The sequence below is a fragment of the Ixodes scapularis genome, unplaced genomic scaffold (genome assembly GCF_016920785.2).
Source record: "Ixodes scapularis isolate PalLabHiFi unplaced genomic scaffold, ASM1692078v2 PGA_scaffold12__126_contigs__length_90152505, whole genome shotgun sequence".
Lineage (NCBI taxonomy): Eukaryota > Metazoa > Arthropoda > Arachnida > Ixodida > Ixodidae > Ixodes > Ixodes scapularis.
Genome location: NW_024609838.1, coordinates 11,872,580 through 11,889,391, shown reverse-complemented (window position 1 = coordinate 11,889,391; position 16,812 = coordinate 11,872,580). Strand labels below are relative to the sequence as shown.

At 47.1% G+C, this 16,812-nt stretch overlaps 1 protein-coding gene across 1 annotated transcript in view; it reads right to left on the bottom strand.

Annotated features, from left to right (window-relative positions):
* LOC115311742 (twitchin) overlaps window positions 1-16,812 on the bottom strand; it is a 224,392-nt gene that overhangs the window by 166,589 nt on the left and 40,991 nt on the right. The gene's annotated exons all lie outside the window — the stretch shown is intronic.

Sequence of the window (16,812 nt, the reverse complement as noted above, 5' to 3'; positions counted from 1 at the left end):
ATTCAGATTTAATAATGCAACGAATGTTTTTCAGAACATAAAGTAGGAGGTTGTCAGGTTGTTTATCGCCGAGTAGAACCACCGTACCGGAGAGGAACTGCGAGGAGCGACAGAGATGGTTTGGTTTCAAAGATGGCGTCCAAGAGTAAACAAACTCGTGAAAAGAAACGTAGTCGACATTCTGGGATAAAACTTGCGGACGTTTGAGCGCTGCTGATGCCTGTGGTCGAACCTGAGCCCGACAAAGAAGGTCACCCAACACTACGTTCACTAAAAATTACGAAGCTGCGCAACAAAACCGCTTCAGGGCAAGCAACGATCTCGTATGACTCGCCCACCAGCCAGTTAGGCTTAGCAATGCATCACGTGGTTTGCGGCGGTCTCCCCGCCGGGTTGGGCTTTCCCTCGTCTCGGGGCTACTAAAGGTGAAGACAGCTTCTGGTAAACGAAGCTCGGGATTTCAGTCTCGTAGCTCGTAGTTTCATTGTGCGTTAGTTCATTTGTTTACTTCTTACCACCGTGCTTCTTACAGTGTACAATAGACCTTTCAAAATAAAAAAAAGGGCTCGTGGCCGGTTTTATTTTTAGTGTTGGTGCGTATGGCACCTGATTTGCTTGCTTTGCGAAGCGACAAACATTCGCGTGCTGAACTGAGGAGATCGCACGCTGGGCTGAAGACTCGTGAATATCTAAATGGTGTATAAAGCGGATAAAGCCTTTAGATTTATCCATCTCAAACCAAAAAAAAAAAAAGAAAAATAAAATCGTTTAGCGGAGTAAGTAATACAAGATCAGCAGTAGACGCTCCACCTTCAGCGCGAACTTTCTACCTTCAATAATACTTCTGCGTCTTGTGAAGCACTACATAAGGCGATCTTTTGTTGCTATAGACTACAGACGATACGACAGTGATAACTGCCGAATCTGTGCGATACCCCACAGCAAATGTTCGAACCGTTAGAACCAAGGGCGAACGAAGCCGAAGTTACAAGCGCGAGCATGGCACTTTTAAGAACGCTTGCACAGCATGAGCGCGCGTCTCTCAGGCACGCTCAAAGCAGAATACTCGTTTCTGTAGCTTTCGCTCCACTCGCTCGAAAATTTCGGGGACCCATATTGTTCGGAGGATAGGTATCGTTTATAGTTAACATTTTGTGCGTTCGCTAAATATATGGCAAAACCTGCATTGGCTGATTTGTGCTGCGCTCACCTTGGTGTCGTTACAACCTCGTACGAACCGAACAGTACTGTGAGATCAAATATCGTTCTTCCTTCATTATCTCAACTAAAGAACCGTAATTTGAATTTATAAGTAGCGTTTTTTTTGTTCTTTTTTTCGCCCAAACATTCGTCAATGCTTTTTATACAGCAATACGACTTATGTATGTGTGTGTATCTGTGTGTGTAAGTACTGACCTTAATTGTGCATGATGTAGGCCACGAGGGTTCTATTTCTCGTTTGGTTTGTTGGCGAAAATATTGAAGCTGGCTCGCGCTTTGCGTATATCTTGATCACAATAGTCATGTACGCGTATTAATGCACTTTCGCCACACTGACCGGGCAATGAAGTCCTGGAGCTACCAAGAGTTGGATCGTCCCTCAAAAAGACGCGTAGATACCTAGACAAGGATTACTGGTGTTTATGTGACACACATTGCATTCTGGATAGCGTGCACATCGAAGGAGGGCATATGACAACGAGATCAAAAGGCTTTGAATCTAAGAATCTGCGATTCAGAGTGAATGAGCTTAAACGGGCACTAAAACGGGTTTTGAAATCGTCTTTCTATGATGCGAACTCAGTCTATGCGCACTAACTGCGCATTAAAAAAAATTACAAAACATCTTTTTTTTTTTTCATTTTTCATTAAAAAACAGAATTATAACATCCTGACAAGGCCCTTTTTCTGAGAGATATATTATCTCAGAAATTTGCCGCGACGTTTGTTTGTGTTCTGAACGACAAACAAGGCCAAGCATGGTTGCATTCGTGGGTTTCCTGATATGCTTAGGGCACATAGATTCAGTTTACACCCAGGGGTATGGATGGACGATTGTACAAATTGCCCCAGTGCGCATGAAAGTAGACAACTGGCGAAGACAACAAGAACGCATCTGTTATAGAGATTCCGAGGAGAAAACAGTAGATAAAAAGTGGTAAGAAAGGTCTGGAAATGGTTATAGTTTGGCATTTGGAAATGCTCAGCCCTGTGCATAAAACTAAAAAGTCCACGCGTGGCCGGAAATTAAGCGATGCGGGATGGGTAGAAAGACCGTAGGAGCGCGTGGAAAAACAAATCTGAATCAAGGTGTGCAAGGCGACTTGGGATTGACATAACCTTCGAATTCGGCTGTTAAGTTAGAGTAAAAAGATAGGCTTTGAGGAGCATTGAGAGGTATGGATAAGAAATGGTGGGCGAAGAATTTTCGGATACTTATTTATGCGTGAAGAGCGTCAACGTAAAATGGAGAAAGCGAATTATAGCTAGTGGCTGACAGAGCGCGAACGGCAGGAAGGAGCTTCAGTCTTTTTGGGCCGAAGGCGGGACAACTGAAGCACGGTGGAAGGCGATAAATGCCTTCCGTCGTGCTTTGGCGCCCGCACACCACAAAAGCACGGTGGAAGGCACGGAGTGCGTGCTGGAAGCCTTCGAATGACACGCCCTGCCGTTATCATTCTGTAAGTGACTATAGCAGATCGATAAAACTAAAATGGGCAACATTAGGGAGACAGATCAGGAAATGCTAGTTATTAAGATAGTCGGAGCAGCCGAGAGAGAAATGTGGTAGGCGGGTATGGAATCTACATCGGCGTTTGGATATAAATGAATATTCCCAGAGAAAGTAGATGCGACGTTTCTAGGGGTATTGGTTGAAGCTAGTACGGGAGTGTTGCGGGTTAAGTTGTACATATATCAGGATATGCGGGCAGAAATTATAGGTAGAGCAGGAGAAACACCGAACACCGTACACCGGAGTTCCGCGTTCGAACACGTTCGAGGAGTGCACTGGAGACAAAGGCAACTGGCCTTGCGTCTAACCCACCCTGGTCTACCCACTAAGCTTTTCAACCAGAGCTCGGTGTTTTGACAGCTCCTTCGGTGATGGAGAGGGGGAGGAAACGACTGGATGCTTGATACTTCATTCTGAAGCGCTTCACTCTGAAGTTGCCGAAGGCGAGACTGATTTAGGGAATGCGTCGGGGTTTAAGGAAAGCGATGCACAAATAGAAGCTGAGAAGGAGGAGATAACCAAACAGGGATTACCTAACTCGTAAGAAGAAGAAATATTCTTTTTTTTTTTCGTCAAAATGTTGGCCTAAAGGAGCGCGCACGCGGTTTCCAAGACGTACATCCATCACACAGATCGGAATTTTTAGATAGAGGTTAACTGTTGTTGCCAAAAATACTGGCTAGGTGGCGCATGCAGCCGCCCAATGTAGCAAGTTCAGCCGCATGCACACGTCCAGCCTCCTTGCGACACGGGCGCCCCCGGACTGAGCACCATGTGAGCGGGCGACACTTTGGCTCGTGCTTATTTTCAGCGCACAGGTGTCTCGAAGGTGTCGGAAGGTTGTGGAATACCGGTAGCCTTGGCTTTCCGCCAAGAAACGACGCGGACCGGAGCGCCCGTGACCCCTTTCTGGGGTTGGCGATTACGTTACACGCTTGGAAACAAACCCGAAAAGAGAAAAGGAGCTGCAATATTATTTGTTGCCGTCAGAGGTGCGGTGAACGGAACGCGTCCTCGACTGGTGTGCTTATCGCGCCCCAAAAAGTGGTCTCTCGATTTCCGCCTAATGACGTCATACAAGTGTCACGCTGCCGCCGGCCGCGATCCTGGTGGCGTCCGTCACAGCAGCGGTGGTGTGTGTGTGTGGCAGACGCCTGCTCTGCTGCAAGTCGCCCTCCAGCTTGACAGTCGATCGACGCGGAAGCTTCGGTAGCCAGGAGTTGGGACACCGCGACGTCAGCAACACTGTATTCCCTCAAGCTTTTTTTTTTTTTTTTTTTTTTTTTTTGTAATTTTAACATTTATCCGCCAGGATCGCGACGTCCGACAGCGTGACACACACTACGGCGTTTGTGACGTCATATGTTGTCATTTCGGCACCAAGTTTCGGTGCATGGGCGGAATAGGGCGCTAAACACAGCAGTCAGAGACCTCACGAATAAACAATGCCAAATAAAGATAATCCGTCCCGATTAGGATGTTTTCCAACATGGGTTCGCGGCAGGAACTTTGCTGCACCTTCTTAGACGCTCTCTACAATGCACATATAGTGCACGCTTGGTCGACTATGTTTCCCCTACGCTCAAGTAGACGATGCTGAAATGGGCCTCCCTTATTTAGAAATGCAATGGGGAGGGGGGGGGGGGGGGGGGGTAACAAGCGTCTTAGTGATACACCCGCCGTCCCCCACTGCGCCTCCGAAAAGGGCGACCCTTCTGAAATCTTCGGATGAATGGATGAATAGATGCGTACGATGGAGCTCAATTAACTAGGCGGCGGCTTACTCCACGTACCCAATGTTTTAAAGTTTGTGAAAACCATCGACGTAATCTGTCAACGAACCCGGAAGCGTCTCCGATCACTTCCGTCTTTTACAAGAGCGCTACCACCAAAGTAGGAAGCCATCACAGTTTCAATCATATTATCGCCATCAGTAACGGTATCAGCGGCCGGTTGGCCGCTGATACCGTTACTGACGGCGATAATATGTTCAGAAGAGGATTTTCTGATTCAGCACACGTTTCTTCCCATGGGAGACCATACGAAAACTGAGAATAGCAGTCTTCCCAACTTGCCATCGCAACGGGTAGACGTCAGTCGTTTTTGGCTTAGAGTTTCACGAGGCTACAGGATAAATGCAGTAAGTTCTTCGGCCACGGATATCAGTACTGGTTACACAAGATAGGTAACTCGTCAAGAAGATCCGTTTTTTTTCTTCCAGTTCTCTGCGTCTTCCGGTTAGCGCAACGTGACCCGGACAATTGGTAATACTAAGGACAATGGGCAACATGAACAAAGAACAACGAAGAAATGAATTGCTACTGGTGTCATTTAATCATTCGACAAATATGTAAGTTGATGTCAGCAGAAAGAAGTAGGAAGAACGTAAAGCGAACATTTCGAGAGTGGTTTCGTGTCCCAACCGCCGCTCCGCATGGATCACGAGGGATGCTAAACCACTGGAGCTCTGACTGGAGCCAATCCACAGCGGGAAGCGCGTCACGTGACCTCACGGTCGGGCGGAGCCACGCGCGGAGCGTGAAGTCACGCGGCACACGTAGAGCGCTGCATTGGTCAACATGGATTAGAGAGCCATAGATTTCAGAGAGGGGAAAACTTAAACCACGTAGAGCGTTTGAAATGTAATGGCATGCAGACGCCTCCCGCGTCCATCGGCGGTGCCATTTTTAGCGTTTTTCTATTATGACGGCCAGAAGTTTCACAGATTTGTTTGTAAACCCACCGACAGTCGTAGTTATAACTTCTCCGCTCCTTGAACAATCGTATGTCGCCATTTAAATCCCCCCTGCCTCACAATTTCTCAGCCTCAGCAGGATATGCAGCGGTCATTCTACGCGATCAGTCGCGTCACCAGCATTTCTAGGAAAAATTCCCATTTTTTTCCCGAACTAATATCTGAGCCACCGTGCAATTCCTTCATCTTGTCGTTTCATCCCTGTCAAATAACAAGCGCAACGTTCTACCTAGAAATCTCTAAAGTCATATACGAAAAACTTTCCGGTGTCTTCGTCGGCAACCCAGACTGCGGTTTCTTTTAGCGAAAAACGACTCCTATACAAGCACCCCCCGGCCACCCCCCCCCCCCACACACACACACGCACGCACGCACGCACGCACGCACGAACGCACGCACGAAAGCACACCACCATTGGTCTAAAACACAAAAAAATATATATATATACATATATACTTTCCTTTTACCGTTTTGTCCACGCCACCCTATTTATTTGTCTGTTGGGGTTTTGCCCTCTTCCTCTGTCCTTTTTCCATCCTTGTCTATCGTCAACGTCTTCCCAACTTCCAACCGACGCCACTGAGTCGCACCTACCGCGTGTTTACCATTTTTCGGTCGGCCTAGGAGACGGTCGAAACATCGCTTGTCTTCTTCTGGCAAACGTCTTTTGAACCCAACTAATGGATCAGTAAATAACGCAATAATGTTTACACCCTTCACCGCGCTGACAGAGTGATGGAAGCAACGCGCTCGCTCTTGCACCACGTGATCACGCTCTCTGCGCACACTCAACAACAGCCTAAAATAATCGAACCCTGGACAAACTACCTCCACTTGACGTCATCACGCTGGTATGACCCAAAATTTACCAACCGGGAACGATCAAAACCACATAAAAGACGAGGCCCGCGCGTTATGTCATCGTTAGTGGACCCCCGACCGACCCGCCCCCAAGCGGCGAACAGGCCGAAGCTCGACGAGCGTCGCCGCAAAAGCAGCAGACGCGTCCGTCTCGGCGTCGCCGTCTGCTAGAGTCGCGCTCGTTGTGAGACTATGGTGCCTGGAGCGCGTCTTCGACTGGTGTGTTTAGCGTCCTATCCCGCCCATACATCAAAAGTGGTCCCGATGTGGCAACAAATGACGCGAGTGTCATGCTGTTGCCTGTCGCGATCCTGGCGGTTGGCCGTAGAAATGCTGGCAAAACCACGAGCGAACGCGAGTGTCGCTGTCGTCACGGCGTCCCGTTAGGTGTCCCAACTTCCGGCTGCACCAGCTTCTGTGAACTGTCACAGTGGAAAGCGACCTGCAGCAGAACAGGCATCTGGTACATACACCATAACTGTTGGGACGCCACCAGGGTCGCGACCGGCGACAGCATGACACTTCTATGACGTCATCAGGCGGAAATCGAGGGACCACTTTTTTGGCCGCGGTAAACACACCAGTCAAAGAGGCGATCCAGGCACCATAGTGAGACGCTGCGAGTCGCGTTCGCGGCGACGCTGAGGCAGGGCAGGCGGCGTTGCGTAATTTTATGCGGAAAACAAGTCGTCTGCCTTTTGTGCGGGAGTTGTGTTGACATCAGAAAGACGCGGGGCTCTGACTGACTCTGATTGGAAGGATCGTGGGTAGGCCTCGAAGCAACCTGCCTCGACGTCTACCCACTATCCTTCGAGCGGAGCCAATCAGAGCTCCGCGTTCTGACGTCACGACAACCCCTGCAAAAGAAGCAGACGAACCTGCGCTCCGCATACTAGTGATGACGTTTGGGGGGAAGTGGCACAGGCCTTGTCTTCTAGGCGATATATCGAGCGAAGGCACAGATTTGGATAAGAGTTAAAGTTAAATGTTGGGCTAGTTGGGTAAACATCTTAATTACTAAATCGCAAAGGACAAGGACAAAACAAAGATATGAACAGGACAAGCGCTTACTAACAACTGATTGTTTAATGCATGATAAGAGAAAGACAAAAATGAGAGAATTTCTAAATTTAAATGCCAGTTGCATTCGCACGAAAAAAATGGTTAAAATTATTTGATAAACATTTAACAAAATTAAATTGAAAAAAAAAGAGACGGATATAAAAATAAAGAGAAAAGCAGCCAGATTAAGAAAAAAAGTTTGAGGTACCCTATCTCTTTCTAGGACAGTGAAATTGATGGCGTGCTAATGCACGTGTCTCTCTCGAAATTTCTCTGGCTCTCTTGCTCCGAAATCGATTGAGTACTATCGTACGAAGTCCGACCAGCGATCCCAGCCGATCAGATCCAAAAGTGCATTGTCACGAGCGTTCGTAGTCTCGGTGGGTACATATGTACTCACCGGTTAAGCCAACCATGAAAAAAGAAAGTGCAGGTTTGTGGCGTATTTTCCGAGAGTTCTTGGTTCGGTGGTGGCAAACGCACAAAGGCAACAGCGCCGTGACGAAGCACTTTTTGCTCCGCTTGATTGGCTCCAGCGGAACGCCTCGTGAGCACGTGCTCTTGCTCCGTTGCGTCGCGTATCAGACACCGCGCATCATGCGTCCACGTCTCAGTGACTCGGCATTTTTTCGCCCGCGGGTGAGAAGCGCAGGAATACGGCGAGCGAGTGTTCCAAAGTGCGTCTTTGGCGCATCGGAATGCGAGGAGGAGTACGCCGATCAGAGAGGGGGGGGGGGGGGGGGGGCGATTTTGCTTTACCAAAACTCAGAGCGCACTCAAAGGTTACGAGGCATCCAGGCAGAAACGCACATACTGAACGCACAAGGTCTCGGCGAATGAATTTTCGAGCGTGTTCAACAGAACGCCGAGCTCCACGGTGTTGCGTGCGCTTGCGACCGAGTAAGACCGAGAGAGACCAGACCGGTTTTTAAGCCTCTTGTGACTTCTTAGGACCAGCTCCGCTGCAGCGCATCCGGTCCTATAAAGGCCCGTTCACACTCTTGCGACCGAATAAGACCGAGAGAGACCAGACCGCTTTTTAAGGCTCTTGCGATGTCTTAGGACCAGCTCCGGTGCAGCGCATCCGGTCCTAAGAAGTCGCAAGAGGCTTAAAAACCGGTCTGGTCTTTCTCGGTCGTACTCGGCTGCAAGAGTGTGAACGGGCCTTAAGACGTCGCAAGAGGCTTAAAAACCGGCCTGGTCTCTCTCGTTCTTACTCGGTCGCAAGAGTGTGAACGGGCCTTCAGGCGCTGCAAGATTTGTTCAGTCGGCTGGGAACGTTGGCGGTGCTCTGACTTACTTTATCATTATTATTATTTGTATTTCGAAAGTACTATCAGTGCTTTGTGAGGCTGTGATAGGAGAGGGCACGTACACTTCACGGTGAAACTATAAGTAGGGTCACTGACAGCGTTAGCAACGTGGGGAGTGTTTTATTCTGTTCAGGCCCCTTGCTTCGTGATTGGTCCTTTGACCTTCTTATCGACTAATCACGTAATCTGATTGGCTGCGAAGATCCCGCGGACCCCTGTCAGACGGCGTTCTAAAGGTCCTTTTCACTAAGCTCCTTTATAAATTCGGCCAATCAGCTCTCGACTTGGAGTACGCACGTGCTCTACGGCGTGAGCTGGTTCGCCGATTTTATAAAGGAGCTTAGTGAAAAGGATCTTTAGAACGTCGTCTGACAAAGGTATTATATTTGTTTAACAAGTTACATATGTGTCACGAACACAGTTATTTACCGCGACCACAAATCACTTCGAGCCTATTGAGGATAAAAACGCCGAAAAAGATTTGCAGAGCATCTTTCAGATTATTTGCGGGTGCATTTACTTATGATGTATATCCTCAAGGTGATCAACCCTTCATTTATGTTGTCAAACCTTCAGTCAGTAATTAAATATAGTTTTATTATCATCAATAAATGCGACTCTATTAAGTTCACATAACTGAAAATAATGGATCGATGGTCTAGTTAGTTGTTGACAGACATAACAAAAGAATAGCGCATAGAAGGCGCGGGATAAACCTTTTAGTCGCATGTTAGCGCTCGTCCTGTGCTTTACTTCTCTGTCCCGTCTTTTATGCCGTACTCCTTTAGCATGTCACATAACTGCTTCAGACCGATACGGGGGGACGATATTCGAATACACCAGCTGCTAAAAGCTGTGGAAACATGTTTTTTTTTTTTTTATTTCGCTGTTTGGCTGTGTGAAACACAGGGTCGCGATAATAAATGGCAATCCTTAAAATAATCTTATGCACGATGCCTTAATGCAAAAAACAAATTTATAGAGAGGTAATTATATTCCTAATTACACATAAATGGCCCGAAGGACGGACGAAGATTCTTATAACACTAACTTAAACCACATTTGGCCATCAGTTTGCATGAACTCAAAACTTCACGAAATACCGCCTCGGGAGACTAATGTGAAATTTGGCTTGACTTGTACTTGCTTTTGGCACTCACTTTAACGACTTTGTGCTTTCAGTCATGCGCTCTAACATTTTATTCGGGGTGTTTCAGGAAAGGTGCACAAATTAGATATTGCGGAAACTACGGATCACACACAAAAAAAGGCTTGTGTCGTTTTGGCCCTAGGCCAGGGGTCTATTTAGGAAAATTATTAAAGTCCGGGATAATTAAATTGTTAATTATTTCTGCGTAATTCATTTTTTTTAATATTAAGTTTATGGGCATGGTTTCAATTAGAATATTGCTAAGCATCATCGAAAAACGCTAAATCAACATATTGCAGAATGATAGAAGGCACGCGCGGTATTTTACGGCTTCCTGAAAAACCACACAATTTAGACGGGTTTTTAAGTTTCGGTTTGCAATCGGAGCGCTTCTCGGCCCCGACGGCACCGCGCCCCGTGGAGAAATCGTGCAACTAATCTCTGCTGCGCTGTCCTCGCGCAACGCTGCAGAGGCTGGTTGCACTATTTTTCCACGGGGCGCGGTGGCCGTCGGTGCCGAGAAGCGCTCCGATTGCAAACCGAAACACAAAAACCCGTCGAAATTGCGCGGTTTTTCAGAAAGCAGTAAAATACCGCGCGTGCCGTTCTGAAATTTGTTGATTTAGTGTTTTTCGATGATGCTTAGCAAGATTTTACTTAAAACCATGCCCTTAAACTCAACATAAAAAAAAATAATTACGCGAAAATGATTAACAATCTAATTATCCCGAACGTTAATAATTTTCCTAAATAGGCCCCTGGCCAAGGACCAAAACGACACAAGCCTTTTTTCAGTGCGACGCGTAGTTACCGCAATATCGAATTTGTCCACCTTTCGTGAAACTCCCTGTATATCACGAGACTGATATCTATACTAAACAAACTTACAATTAGGACATCTACTTTTGATAATGTTGCGAAAATTGAATTTCACGAGGAAACTGAACTGTTTAACATGGTTTTCAAGTGACGTGCAAACCATAGCACGTGAGATTAATCAGGAGGTGAGGACAAAGTTGACGTTGGTTTAACGTTCTGTGGTTTTAAAATACAAAAAAGGCACGAGGAAAGCAACACAGAGTATGCGATAAGCTCCTTTTGTGTTCGCTTTATTTTTCGGGCGTTCTGAGCTCCTAATGATATAGAGAGAATGGTTGCGTCGCTACCAGAATATACGAAGCGTTCGAGCCGGCACGAGCGAACATCGGAGCAGCCCCGTAATTCCCATTGGCGCGAGGTCTCCATGGATTTTCCGGAAGGGTCTATTGCGATTTGTTCTTAGTGAGAACATAAAATCAGCTAATGCAAAATGCACGCTGCAGAAGGTTCACTTTCAGTGAAAGCAATGAATTTGAGAGACACAAATGATTCTAGTCTGGTAAGGCGACGTGAAGAACGGCGCAAGCGTCTGGCACTATGAAAACGCGCTTTCTGGCTAGGTTATTTCTTGCAAAGAGTTGTTTTGGGGGCCACGCTTTCTTGCCTGCGCCTAAGATGCAGAGCAGATGAACTCTTGGAACACAATACGTTTGCAAAAGTACCTTTCCCCCCTTCCCCCTTCCACCCCCCTCCCCCCTTCCCCCCCCCCCCTTCCCCCCCCCCCCTTTTTTTTTTCTCTGTCCTTTTTTCGTTGCTCTTTCAGAGAATACTTTTTACTTCCTGAGGGACGCCCTACTCCGTTTGGGGGTGTTAATTGGACGATTATATCTGTGTAACTTGATTACAGTAATTCTCTATTGCTTTTATTTTGCATTCAAAAATAAACAAAATACGGAGGCGGTCGAAGCTTGGAGGAAAATTTCAGAAGGACACAGTGAGACTTAGAGTGACTGGCAACGTTCTGTTGTCCCTCCGAGGCCACTAGGATCTTTCTTTCCAGATATCCTTCTTGTACACCCAGTTGTAGTTTATTTATTTATTTCAATACCTTCAATGCCACACGGCGTTACGGAAGAGAGTAAGAGAACAACCAAAGCACACACAAAAAAATAGAATTCTAGGTAACGTCGGATTAATAAGTCACATTTCGTAAATGCTTTACGGGGACAACTCTCACAAGGCAATTCAGCAACAAAACGAAAACATGTTTGGCTGCCTCAATGATGTGCACGTGTAAAACAAGTCGTGCAACAATTGTTTTTTTTTTTTTACTTTCAGTAAATACCACTAATAGCTAATCCCTGACTTCGATAACTTGAAAAAATAATAATACACATTAGACGCAAAAAAAAAAAAAATAAAGGAAAGAACAGCCCCCCCCCCCCCCCAACTGGCAATTACAATAAGCAATTACAATATACACGTCAGTGATAATCACAGTCATGCACTGGGGTTCGCAAAGCACAGAGCATGGGCTGAGCTTCAGCCACGATTAGAGTTTGACTATTCTCATCTTTAATTGAACACGACCCGTTACGGGAATGTTTGGCGATCCTGATTGTCGTGAACCCGAGCACGCGACTCCGGCTTATGACAAGCGAGTACGTTAGGGCACAACATGACTTGCGGTGCGAAGTCGTGATGTCATGTGACGTCACGGTGCCAACAACGCTAATAAATCTAGTGACGTTCTCAATATAAACCGATTTGACGCAGTAAGTCACATGATGCCTCTGGGCCACGTGACGTGGCATTACTTTACTGCATGTCTTGACACTATTGGGCGCCTGGAGCACGTTTCCGACTGGTGTGTTTAGCGTCCCATCTCGCCCTTACATGAACAGTAGTCCCAAAGTGTCACCAAATGACGTCACAAAAGCTGGAGTGTTCTGCTGTCAGATGACGCGATCCTGGCGGTTGGTCGTAAAAATGCGACGTGGGGAGTGACGTCATTAGCCTTTCGTACAGGGTGTTTCACGTCGAATACAGTAAAATTACTGTATTCGATGTGAAAGGATAATTTTCTGGGGGCCGCGTTACTCGTGGCGGCGGACGTCAGGAAATCCGCGATACTTACAAATTAGTTCGCTAATTAACTGAAAAATAACTAATAAACATTTTAATGAGTGAAAATAGACATATGCTTCCAATTAAAACTTGTTGAGCATCATTGAAAACCACTAAATCACTAATTTTCAGAAAGACTGGGTGCGTGAGAAGCGTAGTAGTGTGCTAAAGTTACCACTCGTGGAGCAGGTACAAGGCCGGGGTCTCATAAGAGACGGAAAAATCGCGAGGGGCGCCTTAACGCAACAGTCAGCCTTGTACTTGCTCCACGAGTGGTAACTTCAGTGCACTACTACGCTTTTCATGCGCTAAAAGTCTTTTTGAAAATTACTGATTAAGGGTTTTTTGATGACGCTCAGCAAGTTTCTGCTTTGAACCATATGTCTATTTTCACTGGTGCGCGACCGAAAAAATCCGCCTGGTCCTGGTATCTAACCAGGGACCTTTCAATTTCCAGTGGATCGTTTTACCAATTGAGCTAACCAGGAGTTAGGCATCAGTAGAACAAACGGGTTTCGACAGCTGTGGAGATTTGTGTTTGTCCTTTGTCCCCGTTCTTCCCCTCTCCAGGGATTATTATCATTATTCTTGTCCAGCTCGCTTGCGCCTTCGCGTTAATTGCATTATCAGCCTAACGTTAAAAGGCAGGCCGGTCATCTTTGTTGGCTTAGATTGATTGCTACGTGCAGCCGTCGATTTTTACAGTTCATTTTAGATCGAGCCTGGTGACTTGGGACGCCCTATATATATATATATATATTAAATGTGCCAAATCATGATTTGTGCGCGGAGTTTTAGCACACCAACTCTCGCCATGTCGAGTTGCATATGCTGGGTTTATTCTCACCAAACCCGACAGTACAGAAAGAAAGAAGTGGTTATTTTGTTTTAGGGCCAGTACATATACATCGAGCGATAATTGTGCGACAGAAAGATTGGCTTAACTTTATATAGTTCAAAAAGTTCTCACGATGAAAGTAAGCATGGAACGTTTGCCACCAATACGAAGTGCCTTCTTTCGCGGTAAAACCATATTGCGTCAAATTTTGATTTGTTTTTAGACCACGAATTAGGTGTCAGCGCACGTGGTCTGTGTACACCAAATAATAATAGAGAAGCAATTTTTCTTGCACCGGAAATTCATAACCACCTTTACCTATAATGTCAATAGCTCTACAGATATTTTGGCGAATATGCACCACATGTAGATTCCAAGAGGGTGTATCAGTAAAAATTACACGAAGAATCTTTACAGATTTTGAAATTTTCAATGAGGGCGATCTAAGCGTACTTATTAATTTATAATGTATGTGCAGTATAAATACGGCTTAAGATGCAACCATTTTTTTAAACTTTTAATGAACATTGGTTAGAATTATTTCTTTACATTCATACCCTACGAAACACGCTTTATCTTTTTGTTTTTTTTCTTTCCCCCACGCAAAGGCAGTCGCAGAAAACAATTCGAGAAAAAACAAACAGCGGTTATACCCCTTCAACTCTGAGCCAGAACAAGGGGCCACAGAAAGTGCCGTCATTGTTTAACAGCCACGCGCTGGGGGTTGGCAAAGCACAGGGAGCGCGCGCCGAGTTTCACGTAAGCCAATGCAAGCTTTCGGAAACGGTGCTGTGTGAACCGGCCTTCATTGCCCCTATTGATTGCCACGAGCCCACATCAACTGCCCACACAGTGCTCGCGTCCCCTGTAGGAGCTGAGTTTAGGGGTATTCACACGAGGGAGAAATCCCGGGGATTTCTCCTGGGCACGCGCGCATCACGAGACAAAAACGCGAGGCTTTTGCACATCGCAAAGCCTGACGTTTTCGTCGCGGGATGCGCGTACCGCGGAGAAATCCTCGGGATTTCTCCCTCGTGTGAATACACAGCGGAAATCGCCAAGCTCGATGAAGATATTGCGGGGACCGCATTGTTGGCGTTGTCCCCGCGTAGACTCCCCACTGAGCACAAGACGTATAGTAGCCGGCTTGAAACGGCTCGACTAGCTAGAGACGTCTTGGGCTACGCAAGACGTCTATAAGACATCTTTACAAGACGTTTCAAGATACCTTGAAGTAGACGTCTAAAAAACATCTCGAAGAGACGACTCACGTCTTGGGCGTCTTGTAGCGGTCTGTATAAGATGTCTGGGAGACGCCCTGCAAAACGTCTTGTAGCCCTCCCCCCCCCCCCCCCCCCAAAAAAAAAAAAAAAAAAAGAGGGAGCGTTAGGAAGTCTACGGGGCGGCTTACAAGATGACTCAAGACGTCTTAGGCTATCACGTCTCGGCAAAACATATACAAGACCTCTTGCTCGTCTTTCCAAGACGTCTTTAGACGTCTAAGTATAATAGATGACTTCGTGTTCATGGGGCTCGCCACCAAGGTTTGCGAAGGAGAGACGGAAAGTAAACGTCCACTTTTATCCTCGGAATTCCACCGCGACGAAGACGCTTCCTGGTCAGTGGCGTTGCGTTCGAACATTCTAGGGTCCCCCTTAGTGCCAGTTAAGCTGGTGTAAAGTGAGAAATATTCCCACTATAATATCGTTGTATGGCCCCTGGTATACATTTGGAAATTTTTTTTGACCCGTGTTTTCGAACCAATTCTCGCGGTTTCGTGTTTAGACCACCAGGCGCTGCGAATATCTGATTCGACCTGGAAGGCTGGGGAGCGAAACTGCAGTTAGAGCTTTTTGTTTTAGCCCCTAGGTGCCGTCGATTTCACTGAGTGGTTAGTGTTACTGACAAGGTGAGAACGGCCGGGAGAAGGGTCTCGCCTCCAGTACGACGCCTTCGACGATGCTCCGGCGGAGTCTCGAGCGTGAAAGCGTAGCCAAGAGCACGACGGAAGGCAACGGGTGCATGCTGGGTGCCGGGCACGAAAAGACACCTTGGCGTTCTTATCCTGTGTTTACAGATCCAGATGCCAGCGTGCGATCTCGACAGCCCCAGTATATACGCGCGTGTGTTCGTCGCTTAGGAGATGAAGCCAATGGAGCGCCGTATGCGCGAACGATGAAAATGGCACCGGTCAGAGGCCGATTCCGGGATCGGCCCGTAGGAGAATGCGAGAGGGCGTTACGGCGGCGAGTAATTGGCACGCATGCCTTCTATATATGCACGGTGCCATCTCCCGGTACTCACGATAGTAACCGACGACTTTCCCCAACGTACAGTATCCGCGTGAACGGACTCCATGCGGCTTTCGCATTTTTTAGTTTGCCGAAGCGGGCAGGACATTGAACCCCACCTCGTGTCGATGACTGTCTGTCGAGGCGTTCTTTGGAGGTGCGAAGTCGCCGAGAACACCGAGAACACCGAATTCTGGTTGAAATGATTAGCGGCTAGGCGCAAAGCTGTAGATGCCTTTGTCTCTATACTCGCAGTTCGAACGGTTTCGAGTGCGAACGCCGAACACCGGACACCCAGTGTCACTCGGCGTTCGAACGCGTTCGAAGAGTGAATAGAGCCGAAGGCAGCCATAGCTTTGCGTCTAACCTATTATCATTCCAATCATAGCTCGGAGCACTCGCCTCGTCCTCTCCCCCAATTTCTCTCCGGATGAAGATATTGTGGGAAATTACTCCGCATCAAAGAGAATGGCAAGAACGTAGGTACACGAGCTGCACGCGCTAGCCTTCTGCGCATAAAATATTCGAGATAAATAAGCGAAAGAACGCGTTCAGGAACGCACGTGCAAAATGCCGTTTGTTTGAGATCTTTGCCTTCGAACAGTTACTGTAGCACACGCATGTCGTGCAGCGCGTGCACCCACGTTCCCGGCATTCTCGTTGATGCTGGGGTGATTCGACAAAAAGTTAAGCTGAGACTATACTCTGTTTCATACTTAGCGTGCAACGCTGTCAAAGCTACTGGCACGAGCGTGGGGCTTGATCTCGTTGATCATTTGCACTCGTTCTCGCGCAAACAAAACCATAAATGAAGCCACGCGCTCGCGCCAGTAGCTTTGACAGCGTTGCACGCTAAGTATGA